Raw genomic sequence first — 12,809 nt, forward strand, 5'->3', positions numbered from 1 at the left:
TGAGACTTTAATATAATTTCTTTAAAGTCTCGTATTCACTTATTGTATAGACCTAGTCTACACAACAGTAAGCATTGTATTGTAACCCAGCCTCCATATGGGTGGGTATGGATGGGCAGCGATGTCCAGCGACATGCATGCTGCCAGCACAACCTGTCTGTGGAGAGAAGACACTTTCCTAGGTTTATAATGTATTCTGTTTGACTCTGATCCCCACTGATCTGGATAGTCCCTTTGCTTTCTGTAACCTGATATGGTTGCCCATACAGTATTTCATACAGGCTCACCTTTTCCTTGGATGTAGGTCTAATTCACATCCTCAGTAAGGCCAAAGGAAGGGCATCTTGCCATTTTAAATATGATTCCTGGCACATCTTGCTAATTTGTCTCTTTATACTCTGATTCATTCTTCCTACTTTTCCACTCAGCTGAGGTCTCCATGGAACGTGCAAGTCCCATTTCACCCCTAACGTTTTAGTTGAACTTTGCACTATTTCAGCAATGAAACGTTAACCTCTGTCTGATGATTCCCACTGGCTACTCCAAACCTTGGGGTAATTTCCTTCAACAAAATCTGTACCACTTCTCTAGCTCTGTTGATGTGACAATAAAAAGCTTCTGGCCATCCTGAAAAAGTATCTACCAGTAACAATATGTACCTGTACCTGTTTTGCCATGGAAGCTCTGCAAAGTTTTTTTGCCAGTAGTCTCCTGGACAATTTCCTTTCTTAAGTCCCAGGTGTAGGGTGTCTAATTTGATATGCATTGTTCTTTAAACAGTCTCAGCACTTTTAGCAATGCTTTTTATGATACCAGTTATTCATATGCTCAAAATTTGAAGCTTCAGTGCTTCTACCACAGACGCTATTCCCCAATGAGTTACCTTCTGTTGTTCCTCTGCAATTTTCCTCATAAGGTGTTGGGGAATTATTATCTGTTTGCTGGGTGTAATCCACCATCCTTCAGGACTATTTTCAGGATCTAACAATTTTGCCAGTGCTCACTTTCAGCCTGATAATAGGCAGCCTCCTTGTCCAAATACCAATATTCCTCAGGTAAAACTAACAAGATGTCCCCACCAGTGGCCTCCTTGGGCGCTTTGTCAGCCAGGTGATTTCCAATATTTCATTGGGTCTCTCCAAACTGATGAGCTTTACAATGCACTACTGCCACCTTTCAAGGTAGCTGCACCCCATATAACAATCTCTGTATTATTTGTCCATGATTCATGACGGACCCCTGAGAGGTTAACAGCTCTCTCCCTTTCCAAATTGCTCCATGGGCGTGGACCACTGCAAAAGCACATTTCATGTCCATATATTTACAGTCTTATCCTGTGAGAGCTCTAACACTCTCATCAGTGCAATCAGTTCTGCTTTCTGAGCTGATGTGTTGGGGGTTAGAGCTTTGGCTTCTATGACCTCCTGCTGAGCTACCACTGCATACCCCGTTTTTCAGATTCCATTTTTCACAAAGCTCCTCCTGTCCATGAAGAATTCCCAATCCACTTCTTCCAGAGGAGTGTCCTGGAGGTCGTCTCGACTGAAGTACACCTGTTCAACGGTCTGCAAACAATCATGGGCTTGTTTCCCTTGTTCCGGGTCAGGTGTTGAGAATGCTGCTAGATTCAGAAGGTTACTTACTTTTAACTCCACATCATCTTGTTTTAACAGTACTGCCTGGTATTTTAACATGTTACTTGGTGATAACCAGTGTCCTTTTTGTTCCAGCACAGTTGTAACTGTATGGGGCATAAAAACAGTCAATTGCTGTCCCAGGGTTAATTTTCTGGCTTCCTGGATGAGAAGGACTGTTCCTGCTACTGCCCTAAGGCAGGATGGCCATCCTTTGCTGAAATCGTAAAATTGTTTAGAAAAGTATGCAACAGGTTTCTTCCAGGACCTCAGTCATTGTGTCAATACCCCCAGTGCCAAATAAGACTTTTCATGCACAAACAGTTCAAAGTGTTTTTCCAAGTCTAGTAGTCCCAATGCAGGAGCAGTCATTAAGGCATGTTTCAATTCCTGAAAGGCTTTCCTGTGTTCAGGAGTCCAGATGAGGACATGGTCCTTTCCATTAGCTACCTCATATAGAGGTTTAGCCACCGAATGTTGAGAATCCGTAGGCAACACCACCCATCCATTTCCAGAAATGCTCTCAGTTCTCTTTTAGAAAGGGACTCAGGAGTTTGACAGATAGCCTCTTTTCTTTCCTGGCCCAGACTCCTTTGTTCTTGTGACAGAGTAAACCTCCTAAAGTGCAAGTACCTTTCTAGTTATGAAGTAAAGCCTTTTCATACAACAGTGAACCTGAGTGGGCCCAGGCCTGCACTGTGCTATGGGATAAACTCGGCCAGCTTTTTAAAGAAATATAACCTTTTCAGTAACACAGAGAGACCAGAGCTTGGGGGAGAAGTGTTGTCCCCTTTGTCTTGCTTGGAGGATTTTGATTTCCTTCCCTGGAATTACTCAGGAATGGCACAGGGATGGACTTTCATGACCAGCAGTGCTCACACGGTAAGATCACGACAAGTCTCACTTGGTCCAGTCCTGAGACAGATTTTGCAGCCCCTCTCCTCCACTAGCATCCTCCACCAGCATCCTCCACCAAGCAGCAGACACCACAAGGACAGAGGCAGAACTCACCATCTGGTTGCAGGAATCCAGGTCCCGGGGAACGTGTGCTAGCACCCAGCCTGCTGATGACAGCTTAGCTGCTGTGAAACAAGCCTGCTGAGAACCAGTATTATATGAAAGTTCAAACTCAATAGTTTGAATTCACCCACTTTTGGAAATGTTCAAGGCCAGGTTGGATGGGACTTTGAGCGATCTGGTCTAGTGAAAGGTGTCCCTGCCCATGGCAGGGGGCTTGGAACTAGACAATCTTTAAGGTCCCTTCCAACCCAAACCATTACATAATTCTATTTTCCAGAACAAACAAAAGATGTGACAAAACATAAGGTTTTGGAGTCTACCACAGGCCACATCTTGTAGGCTTGGGGCAGAGGGGATCCCTTGCTCAAAGCAAAGAGGTCTGAGAGCCAGCAAGGGTCACCTATTGCAAACCAGAGGTGCTACAGGTCTCACTGCAACCAACTGGGTTTATTCTAATGACTCAGAAGCTGCTAAGTGCTGAGCTTCATTTCAATTCTCTCCCTGCTGCTCACTGATGAAACACTATTTTAATAATAATGATCTATTAAGGTTATTGACTCATCCTTTCTCTTCCAGTTAAGGAAATGGTCAATTGGCCAATTGCAAATGGCATGACAAAACTCAAAAAAGCAGAGATTACTGTTAGGGGATCCACTGTTCTGCCAGTTATAAACTGAGAAACAACCTTCAGGTATCAGTTTCCAGCCAACACATTTGTATGTGTTGAAATTAGATATTGGTCTTATTGCTGCTCAGGCTTGTAGTTATGGTGCTTTCCACTGCAAACCCACTCGAGCTGTGTAACTTGGTCAATGATTCTGACCTTTTCTCATCCATGAAAAACAATATAAGTTATTTTTGAGAAAGCCTCTATGTGCCTTTTTTTCCCTTTATGCTGTCATGCAAACATGAAAACTTTATTAAGCTGAGAGGGAAATAACAATGACTTATTGCTGTATATACTGGGAAGGAATTTTTTTTAAAATACAAGTAGTACACAATAAAATTCATTTTGACTCATCACATTATGTGACAAGAGAGTGAACAAACAGATAGCTACCCTGCTGAGCAAACAGACAGAAAATAAAACAGTTAATAAAATTTTTCCTTGACTCTGCCTCCCTCACATTCATAGCCTTGGAGCCCTCTGGTATCTTTAGCTGACTCTGATCGATACGACAGTAAACTGCAGGTTCCTGTGCTCTGCCTGTCCCTTCAACACTTGCTGCCCTGGGAAGGTTCTTCCTGGCACTGGCTGCTGTCACATCTTTCTCATGGGACCAGCACAGTGGGCCATGAGAGTTGGTTATCGGCCACATTCGCAGCATTTTGGCACATGTGTCAGGGCATCCTTGCATGGGCAGCAGCCACGCTGCGGGAACACCCCTGAAGGCAGCAGGGGTTGCTGGTTGCCATGGTTCTCATGCCATGCATGGGCATTGTGAGCTTCTCAGAAGAGAGCTTCTAAAAATATCTTTTTAAAATAGAAGTGGCAGACATTGGTTGGTAGGAAGGAGGAACCTACAGGAAGACATCAGGCATGGCAAAATCCTGGAAGTGAGCAAAAAAAAAACAACCACTCTAAAAATAGCCACCTCTAATACACTAGCAGGTACTCAAGGGTTTGAACACAAAAGAGCTGAATATCTGTATGTCTTGTTTTGTTTCCCAATACAAATCATCCAGTCACATTACAAAACAGTGAAAGCTTGCAGTTCATGTTTAGCAAGAACTTTCATTGGCAGGTATAGAAATGAAATAGAATAGAATAGAATTTCTGAGCATAAGTCCCAGCACAGGTGCCCAAATACTTGCCTTTTTTCAGCTATACCTCTTGGTTTAGTAAGAAGTGTCACTCCTTGATGAGTACCTTCTTTCACTTCTTCCCTAAGACCATCAGAGATGGAACACTGACATGAAAGCACTCCAAAACACAGCTCCCTGAAGGTAGAAATGTTTTTGCCCCCACGAATACCTGACCCCACTTAGGCCAGGGGCTGGCTCTTGCCCACAGTCAGCCAGGCGCCAGCTGGGAGCAGTGCCTACGTTGGGAACAGCTGCCTGACTGGCACCTCGCCAGCCTCATTCGTAGGCAGCTGAGGGCAGAGTTCAGTTCCTCAGTTTGAGTGCTGCACCAAAGGTCTGCAGGGCAAATTGCACAGCAATACCTGGCGCTCTGCGGGAGGCATGGATGTGCAGCCGTGGGCCTGCAATTTACATTTAAAGAATTAATAAAAATTCCAGGAGTTTATAACCTTGACTTTTTTTATCACCCCCTGGCTTGTTTCTTTTTCCCTTTTTAACCAAACAAACCCATACAAATTAGTATTTGAAAGTATGCAATTAGCAAGCTGCTCCTGCAGCTATGCAGTTCTCCTGCCACCCAGTCTCTCAATGAGGGGAAATCAACAAAAAAGAACAAAGAAAAGAATTTGCTGCCTCGTATTAATGACTGTTGTTTGAGGACAGCATTTGTATTTTAAATGAATAGCTTGCTGAGGACAAAGAGGTCAGAACTGCATTTTATGGTAGCAATAGAATAGCAGGAGGACAGAAGAAAGGCAAAAGCTACGAGCAGACAGGCGGAACAACACGCTCTGCTTGCTGGAGAGGCTGGGATCAGTGCCCAGCAACAATGAGGCCACACGTTCTGGAGTCAAAATACAGGCACAGTCCTGCAAGGTGGTGAGGACAGCGGTGGGAGAGGAGAACACTCACATCCCAGCCAAGTCAGTGAGATCTGTGGCACACAGCATGGTTTGGGAACAATCAGCTCAGCCCTGAGATTCCCCCCAAAATCCTTCCCTTCTGCAAAGCGATATGGACCCATCTCCTTGCAAATAGAAATTTTTTCATCAGCTCTTATGCCTTGATTGTGCACTGTCCCTCAAGATACTGCCTGTGAATACCCAATAAGACCCTGCCTACATCCAGCAAGAAGTCCTGTGTCTACATATTTAGTGCAGCTACCTGGGAATGTGCCCTTTGCTACCTTAACATCAAATTGCCTAAAGTTAAATCTAAATCAAGAAACCCAAATGAAACCTGATGCTGATTGAAGTTATACTGCAAAACTCCAGCCCTTATACGTAGATATTGAACAACACCTTCCTGAGAACCTGCTTAATTGGCTCTTTGAGGCTCCAGGATAAAGATGAGCCAGTATGGGACTATCTTAACCAGTAATATGCAATAAGAATGTAATGATCACACCACAACTGATGACAAAGCTAGCCAAAAAGGAAAGCCAAATTCTCGAAAGCCACTCTGGGAACCCTGAGATGGACACGCCACTGGGGTATTAGCTGAGCAGCTATCTTATAGTCAACTTCTTCAAAGCTGTTGAGAGGAGTAAGAAGCTCCTCCAAGCACAAGGGCTTGTGCCACTAACCTCTCCTGGTGTGAAGCAGCCCACAGTCCCGCTGGGTCACAGGGACTGACTGGATCCCCACAGGCTGTGTCCGGGAGGTATGGCTCCATGCCAAGGTGCCAGACCCCTGGGTGAGAGGTGCCACACTCGGCACACACAGGATATCTGCCCTTCCTTTGCCCAGGAACATCCCCAGCCTCATGGAGATCCTACTTGCTGCTTTGAACTGTGGCACTCTGTCTGTGCAGCTCTAGTGAGGACCAGGCTAACAGTGAAATCATGCTGGTAAACCATCAGAGAGAGTGCAAAATCTGATGCCTTGCCCCCACCGTCCCTTTCTATTTCCAGAGGTTTTATCCCAGGCACTCTACAGTGCCCACTCCTCCTCCTTCGTGGGCTTCTTTCCACTGCTGCCATCACCTCCCACTCACTGCACATCTCCTGGCTGCTTTACCAGGTGTCCACAGTGGCCAGACAGGTGAAGGTTTGCATCCATTTAGGGCCTTTCTCAGAGAACAGATGAACCTCTAATGCCTCAGCCTCATTGCAACTCTGACTCCAGGGCAAAGCTTTTGAGGAAAAAGTAGGGTATGTTAAAGCTGAATGACTGTTGAACTCTCTTATTGACTATAATAGGATGGTGAATAACTTTTCATTAAGTGCATGTTTCTGCCAGTGTAGCAAGCCCTTACCTGCAATCATGTGTGAAGCACAAGTGGCCTAAAGACATCACACCTGAAGGAAAAATTCCAAGCCCTTCAATAATGTATTAACATTTTTAGCATACATTCAAAATGTTTAGTACATTTTAAAAAAAGGAAAAACATGTGTTCTGGTCTCCAGTCTCTTGGTAATCCTTAGGAGACAAGAAGGAAGGCTGCAGCTTTCCAGCAGTGACTTCCCAGCATGCATCCTTTTTCGAAATGTTCGAGCCAGGACAGAAATCAGAAAATGAGCTGGGAAACAAGGATGGCTGAGCAAAAAAGGAATCTTTTGAACCAGAGTAGTTCTGAATGTGTTCCTGGAAAGAGTGACTGTAAATCTGTGAGCCAGATAAAACTGGTCCTCTGCCACCCTGACCCCCTTACCCCAGTGCTTCTGCTATAGCTGAATTGCCCAACAGCTCAGAGATGCCTGAGAATCACTCTTGGTCTTTTTCCAGGCACTTAGGCTATGAAAAGAAATAGCTAAAAAAAGTATCTCTTTAAATAGGTCTTCCCATGGTGCAGGTTAGTCCTTGTGTTGAGCAGAGCTGGCAAATAACACTGTTCCAGGCAGGGAGGGGTGGGAAAAAGTGTTATTTCAGGAACTCTCATCCACTAGGACTGGCAAGCTGTTAATAAGGTACTTTTGGCTGTGAGGGAGCTGGAGGGAAAGGGGTGCTGGTGTTGGATAGGGTACAGAAGCAGGAAAGGCGACAGTGCTTTACTGATTTGTCCTCCTCTGGTGGCACACAAAGTGCTGTGCAGAGCCCTGTCTCAAGGGACCGTAGTGACAGTGGCCGAGCATAGCTGGGGTGCCTTGCTCTGGGCCTCTGCATGGACCAGCACTGGCTGTGTGGAGCACCAAATGCACCTGCAAGAGCACTTGGGAGGCTGTCACAGCTTCATCAGCATTTGCTGGATGTCCCCAGGTGCTGGGGTGGGCTGGTGACAGCTAGCTATGACCCTTGGGCAGGGCTTCCCCATCACTTCCAGCTGCTGGAGCACCCCCAAGAATAGGGGCACACTGTCACACAGCACTCCTCTCCTCCACCAGCTCTGCCACAGGCTTCTGGAGGCAAAACAGCTATTTTAGCCTTGATTTTTCAATTCTTCTTGTCTTAAAAACCCAGTTTCTTTCTGGCTTACAGGTATCAACAGAAGAAAGTGCATGGATACAGCAAAACCACTCCAGTGACACAACTTGTAAAGATGATTTATGTTTTCTTGCCTTTTGGGCTGTAGGTTGGTGAAACCTTGGTAAAAGCACAGGAAAAAGTCTGCCTGTAACACCTGAAAACATTCTGCATAAACCGTGCCTAAGTTCAGCAAAACCAATTTGCCTGGCAAAACAAGAGACTGGAAGCAGGAATTCTTGAAAAAATGCTAATAATGATACCAAATATTTTCCCTTAGCTGGGAAATTTTTCTGCTTAAAATAGAACAGGCAGGAAAATGACAGAGAATTTTTCTAGCAGTCCCTGAGGCACAGGACACACGCAAATTTTGTTCCATTTTGGGATGGCTTAGAAAACCCTTTCAGCCCATGTGTGTAGGTGATTTTTCCATTTTGTGGAAGGGAAAATACCGAGATTACTGGCCTCTGGTTGCACTGTCAGCCTCTGTACCATCACGGAGATGGAGACACAGAATTTGCATCCATTTTCCTTCATATTGCATTAATGTGAATGAAACACATTTGCAGTGTGTAAATAGCAGACTTAGTACTGCAGCCCTGCTTGCATGAATAAGTCTTTTGAGCTCCTCTGCCCTTTCTGCCCCATGGCTGCATAGATAAATAAAGAAAAAGCCTTATTATATTTGCAGTGGCTAAAATTAAAGGTCTATGCTAAACCAAGTAAACTAAGCCTTCACACCTGTCCCCTATCACTTGCTGCTCCTTAAATCCCTTTGCTTGGGTGGGAGAACACTGTTCTGGGAGAGTGTTAAAGCTGGAGGTGTGGTTACATACTGACAATGGTGGGGTCTTTGCCAGATACAAAGCCCATAGGCACACAGCTGATGTGCTGCAGCCCCCATGCTTGTATTAATAGGCAGAGAATGCTTTATCCAGAGTTTTTTTTATAGTTGCTGAAATGTTGTTAAAAGGGAGAAAGAGTCTGTGACAAATTTTCAGACTTGAAAGCCCATCTGGTTTGAAAATGGTCAGTTGGGATATAATTGTCTGGGGAGTAATCCTGGAAGAGGATGAACCAGTCACCCCTTGTCAATTATGTATCCATCCATTCATTCATGCATGCATCCATTCAGGTGATGGCTGCCATATTTTGGGAAAGAAAAAAAACAAAGGAGAGGGAGGGGAAAGACTACTCTGCCCCAACACCACATCTCACATGTCGCGAAGCTCAATTTTGCCTCCCACGTGCATCTCCATTCCCCCCAAGGTATCATCCCAGTCTCGTCCACAGCCAAATGGGACACTGTACTGTGCATCCTCCCTTTTCCCAGAGCCCTCCCATCTCCTGCAGCACGTCAGAGCTATCCTACACTTCAGGTCTCTCCACTTCTCTTCCCACAGGTCCTCCTTTGCTCCCCCTTGTATCCCAAGCCCCATCAGTCCTCCTGCTCTCTCTCCCAGTCTTGCTCCCTGGCATTTGTGGAACATGGCTGTTGTCCCCTCACTTCTTTGTTGTCCTCTACTGCTCTTCCTGCCATGGTTGGTGGAGTCAGCTGGCCTGTCCCTTGGTGGGCTCACACATCCTGTATCAGTGGGTGAAATCACAGTCTATGGCATCATACATCTTCCAGGCAGCTCCACAAGACCATGGTCTCACCTAAGTGGAGTTGAAGTTTCTAGGGGTTGCAGAACTAGAGCTGGGACATGAAAGTCACTAATTGTTAACACCTATGTACATGAGGGACCTTTCCTCTCACTTATCCTGACCTCCCCGCTGCTGTCTGGATTCTTTTGTGCTATACCAGCCATCTCCTCAGGAAAGAGTTTTGCTTTCCTTTAAGGAGTGGAAGAAATTGCAGGGCCTGAACCTCCAGCCCTGTGCTCTCAGACACCTATGGTGTTTAGGAGTCAAAATTTGGGGCTGAAGGGCACAGTGGAGAAGGTGCTGAGAATGAGTGAGATTAATATCTTCAGCATCTCTCGGAAATTCTCTGAGAAACATGCAGCTTCCCTGGGATGCTTCAAATGCTACTCTTCAAAGAGAGAAACCTAATGGCTAATACAAGCCCTTGATGTTTTCTGTAGAAGGTAGGTATCCAGTGCTACCCCTGGGTAGCAATCAGCATCTTTCTCTCCTTATTACTCATCCTGGTGCCTTTTAGCTCACTGCCTGCTCCCAGCAAATCCTCCCTGGCAAAGCTTTGGGTTTGCAGATTCAGAGCAACTACTATTTACTTCACACCTGACTCATATCACAGAAACAGCACTGTGGCCACAAGCTTTGCTGTGTCTTCAAGGTGCTCAGGTCCCCATCAGGACCAGGGCATGCAGCACAAAATAAATTCAGTCTATTTTTTTATATCATACCAGGAATTCCTCAGGGGATGAGATTGTCTCAGTGTGAGGGCAGCCAAAGAGCCAGCACTAATGCAGGACTTCATCCTTTCCACACTTGCTGTCCTTGCAGCAGAAATATTCCTGCTGTGCTAATAGGATTAAAAAGATGAGTATCCAGGCACTAAGAATTAAGAGAGTTTCAGTTCAAAATGCTGTTGAGTTTTCTTTTGAAATGGCTGTGTAAACTCACAAATGATTAGCATATAGAGATCAAAACTTCCACAAAAATGGACCTGGCACTTTTTCTTGAACTAAAATGTTATGAATGTAGTGGACTTTATTAGGCCAAGGCATTATCATAACAGAACATAAACTTTTAGGGCAGACAGTTATCTGGCATAATAATTCTGTCTTTACTCATTAACAAACATCAGTAAATGTGTGCTGTAAACACCAATATTGGGAAGTGTCGGGTACAGTGGCTTCTTTGTGAATGAACAGTCTTTCTCTGAGAACTGGACCGCCGGTAATTAATTATCTCAATGTCTTTGATCTATTTACTTTGCACATATTTCATCTGTTTTGGTTTGTTACTTGCATTTCAATGACCTCTCACATTACAGAGCAACTCCTTCTGTTGGGAAAATTGCCTTTCCCTTTCCCATGGGAGCACAGCAGTGGACTAACTGCTCCTCAGAGATGACAGGTCCATTTTTTACTTCTGTGAGCTTGACTGCACTGATTTAAGGAATCTGTCTGTATACAGCTGAGGAGTTCACTTTGCTCCTATGAAGCCTATCTGTGCATTTATAGCAAACTGCAAACTCTCTTCGGTATGTGAAGCTATTTGCCTGTTCATTCAGTTTTAAAGTAAAATATAGACAGAAATGGCAAAGGATCACTTTCGTTGAAGATCTGTCTCCTACTCATAATGCCAGATCATCTCTATTTCTAACTACTAATTAAACACTTACTTGTATTTAACACAGCAGTTATGTGTGTGTGGTGTGTGTATTGATTCATTGATTGACCTCAAATTTTCCCAGGAACAATTTTATTAAGTATTATATGTTGTGAACTTGAGCTCAAAATAAAAAATAAAAGGATTGCTCTTTCCTTCTTTCTTTCTTTGTTTTTGAGGGTTTTTTTGTTTTGGTTTTTTTTACCAGGACAGACAATAAACCCATGCTGATAGCATGGGTGTCAAATATCCCATTCCTTTTATCTCCATACCCCCTCGAAAACCCCTTGAAATCCATGCAGGGACTTTTTTTCAGATTGGGATTGGAACATTTTGGGAAGTTTCCAATTCCTTCCTCTCATGGGCTGTTATTTCTGAGTATCTGGCATTTTATTTTTAACAATTTTTGGTATTGCATTATATGTGTTAGTCAAAACAGAGTTGAGGAGGGACCAGCAAATATTTTATGTGTGTTTGGTTACCACTCTTGAAAAACAACTTCAAAAAATGCATAGCAAATAACTTTTAACTGGAACTATTAAAATCAAATCAGAGTTAATTTTGCATCCGAAAGCTATGGCAGAATCCAGTTATAGCTTGCTATAACCCTGCCCATTCCCATACAAATCAGTACCTCATTTCAGACAAAATTAGCTGTAGGTTGACCTGTGCTGAAGAGATTGAGCTCAAGACAACAAGCTAAGGGCATACTACCAGAAGACAAGTTTTGTCACCCCATAGCTGCAGGAGAGGGTCAGCAGGGCTCTGCTGAATACACAGGAATGCAGGGTCAGTGAGCATAGGGAGCAGTGTGTCTCACAAATGTACACGTCCTGTGCAGGGAACACCACGGAGCTTCACTCTCCTCATGCCAGAGCAAAGCAGGACTGATGCAGCCCACAGGCTCATCATCAGACATTGATAAAATAACACAAACTGTGAATCAGCAGCTTAACCAGAATCAGCCCTGACATGGAGCTCCCTTCTGATTTCCACGATGTTGCTGCCTCAGCAGCTGACCTATACTGGAGAGATTGAGAATACAAGTATTCATCACCTCACCTAATTGCTGCAGGAGAGGGACAGCAGGCTTTACCAAGGACACTGGAGCACAATTCACATCCTATGTCTGGAGGCCAGGGATTCAGCCTCCTGCCCTTGAGCACTGTTGTGGTTTGAATGTAGCCTGCTTCTGTGTTCCAGCCACACTGTCACCAGCCGCCTCTAGTGTTTGTCTCCCTTCATGGTTCTTCCTGCAAGAGAGGCCAAGATTGATTGGTTTTGCCTTCCAGAGTGATACCAGGGCATAAACAGCATTTGCTCTATCTTAATTCTTTTTTTATTGACTGAACACCTGCCCCTGAGCTGTACTATGAAGCAAATGTATTTGTCTGAGCTAATGAAAGTGTAAAATGTATTGGACAAAGAGCACAGCAAAAGAGTGTTTTCACAAAAAGGTTTTGGGCTTGCTTTGAGCCACCATGATGCCAAAGAAGAGGAGGGAAGAAGAGGTGGTATTCCACCAGCGCTCCCAACTCTGGACCTGAAGCTTGCAGCCAGCTTTGGGGTTGTCCTATCTGTCACTGTCCCACCAGTCCCTCAGCAGTACCTTGAGAGGTAGCAGCCTCTGTGACTCTAATTCTCTTTT

Source organism: Corapipo altera, unplaced genomic scaffold (assembly GCF_003945725.1).
Source record: "Corapipo altera isolate COAL_440 unplaced genomic scaffold, ASM394572v1 1, whole genome shotgun sequence".
Taxonomy (NCBI): domain Eukaryota; kingdom Metazoa; phylum Chordata; class Aves; order Passeriformes; family Pipridae; genus Corapipo; species Corapipo altera.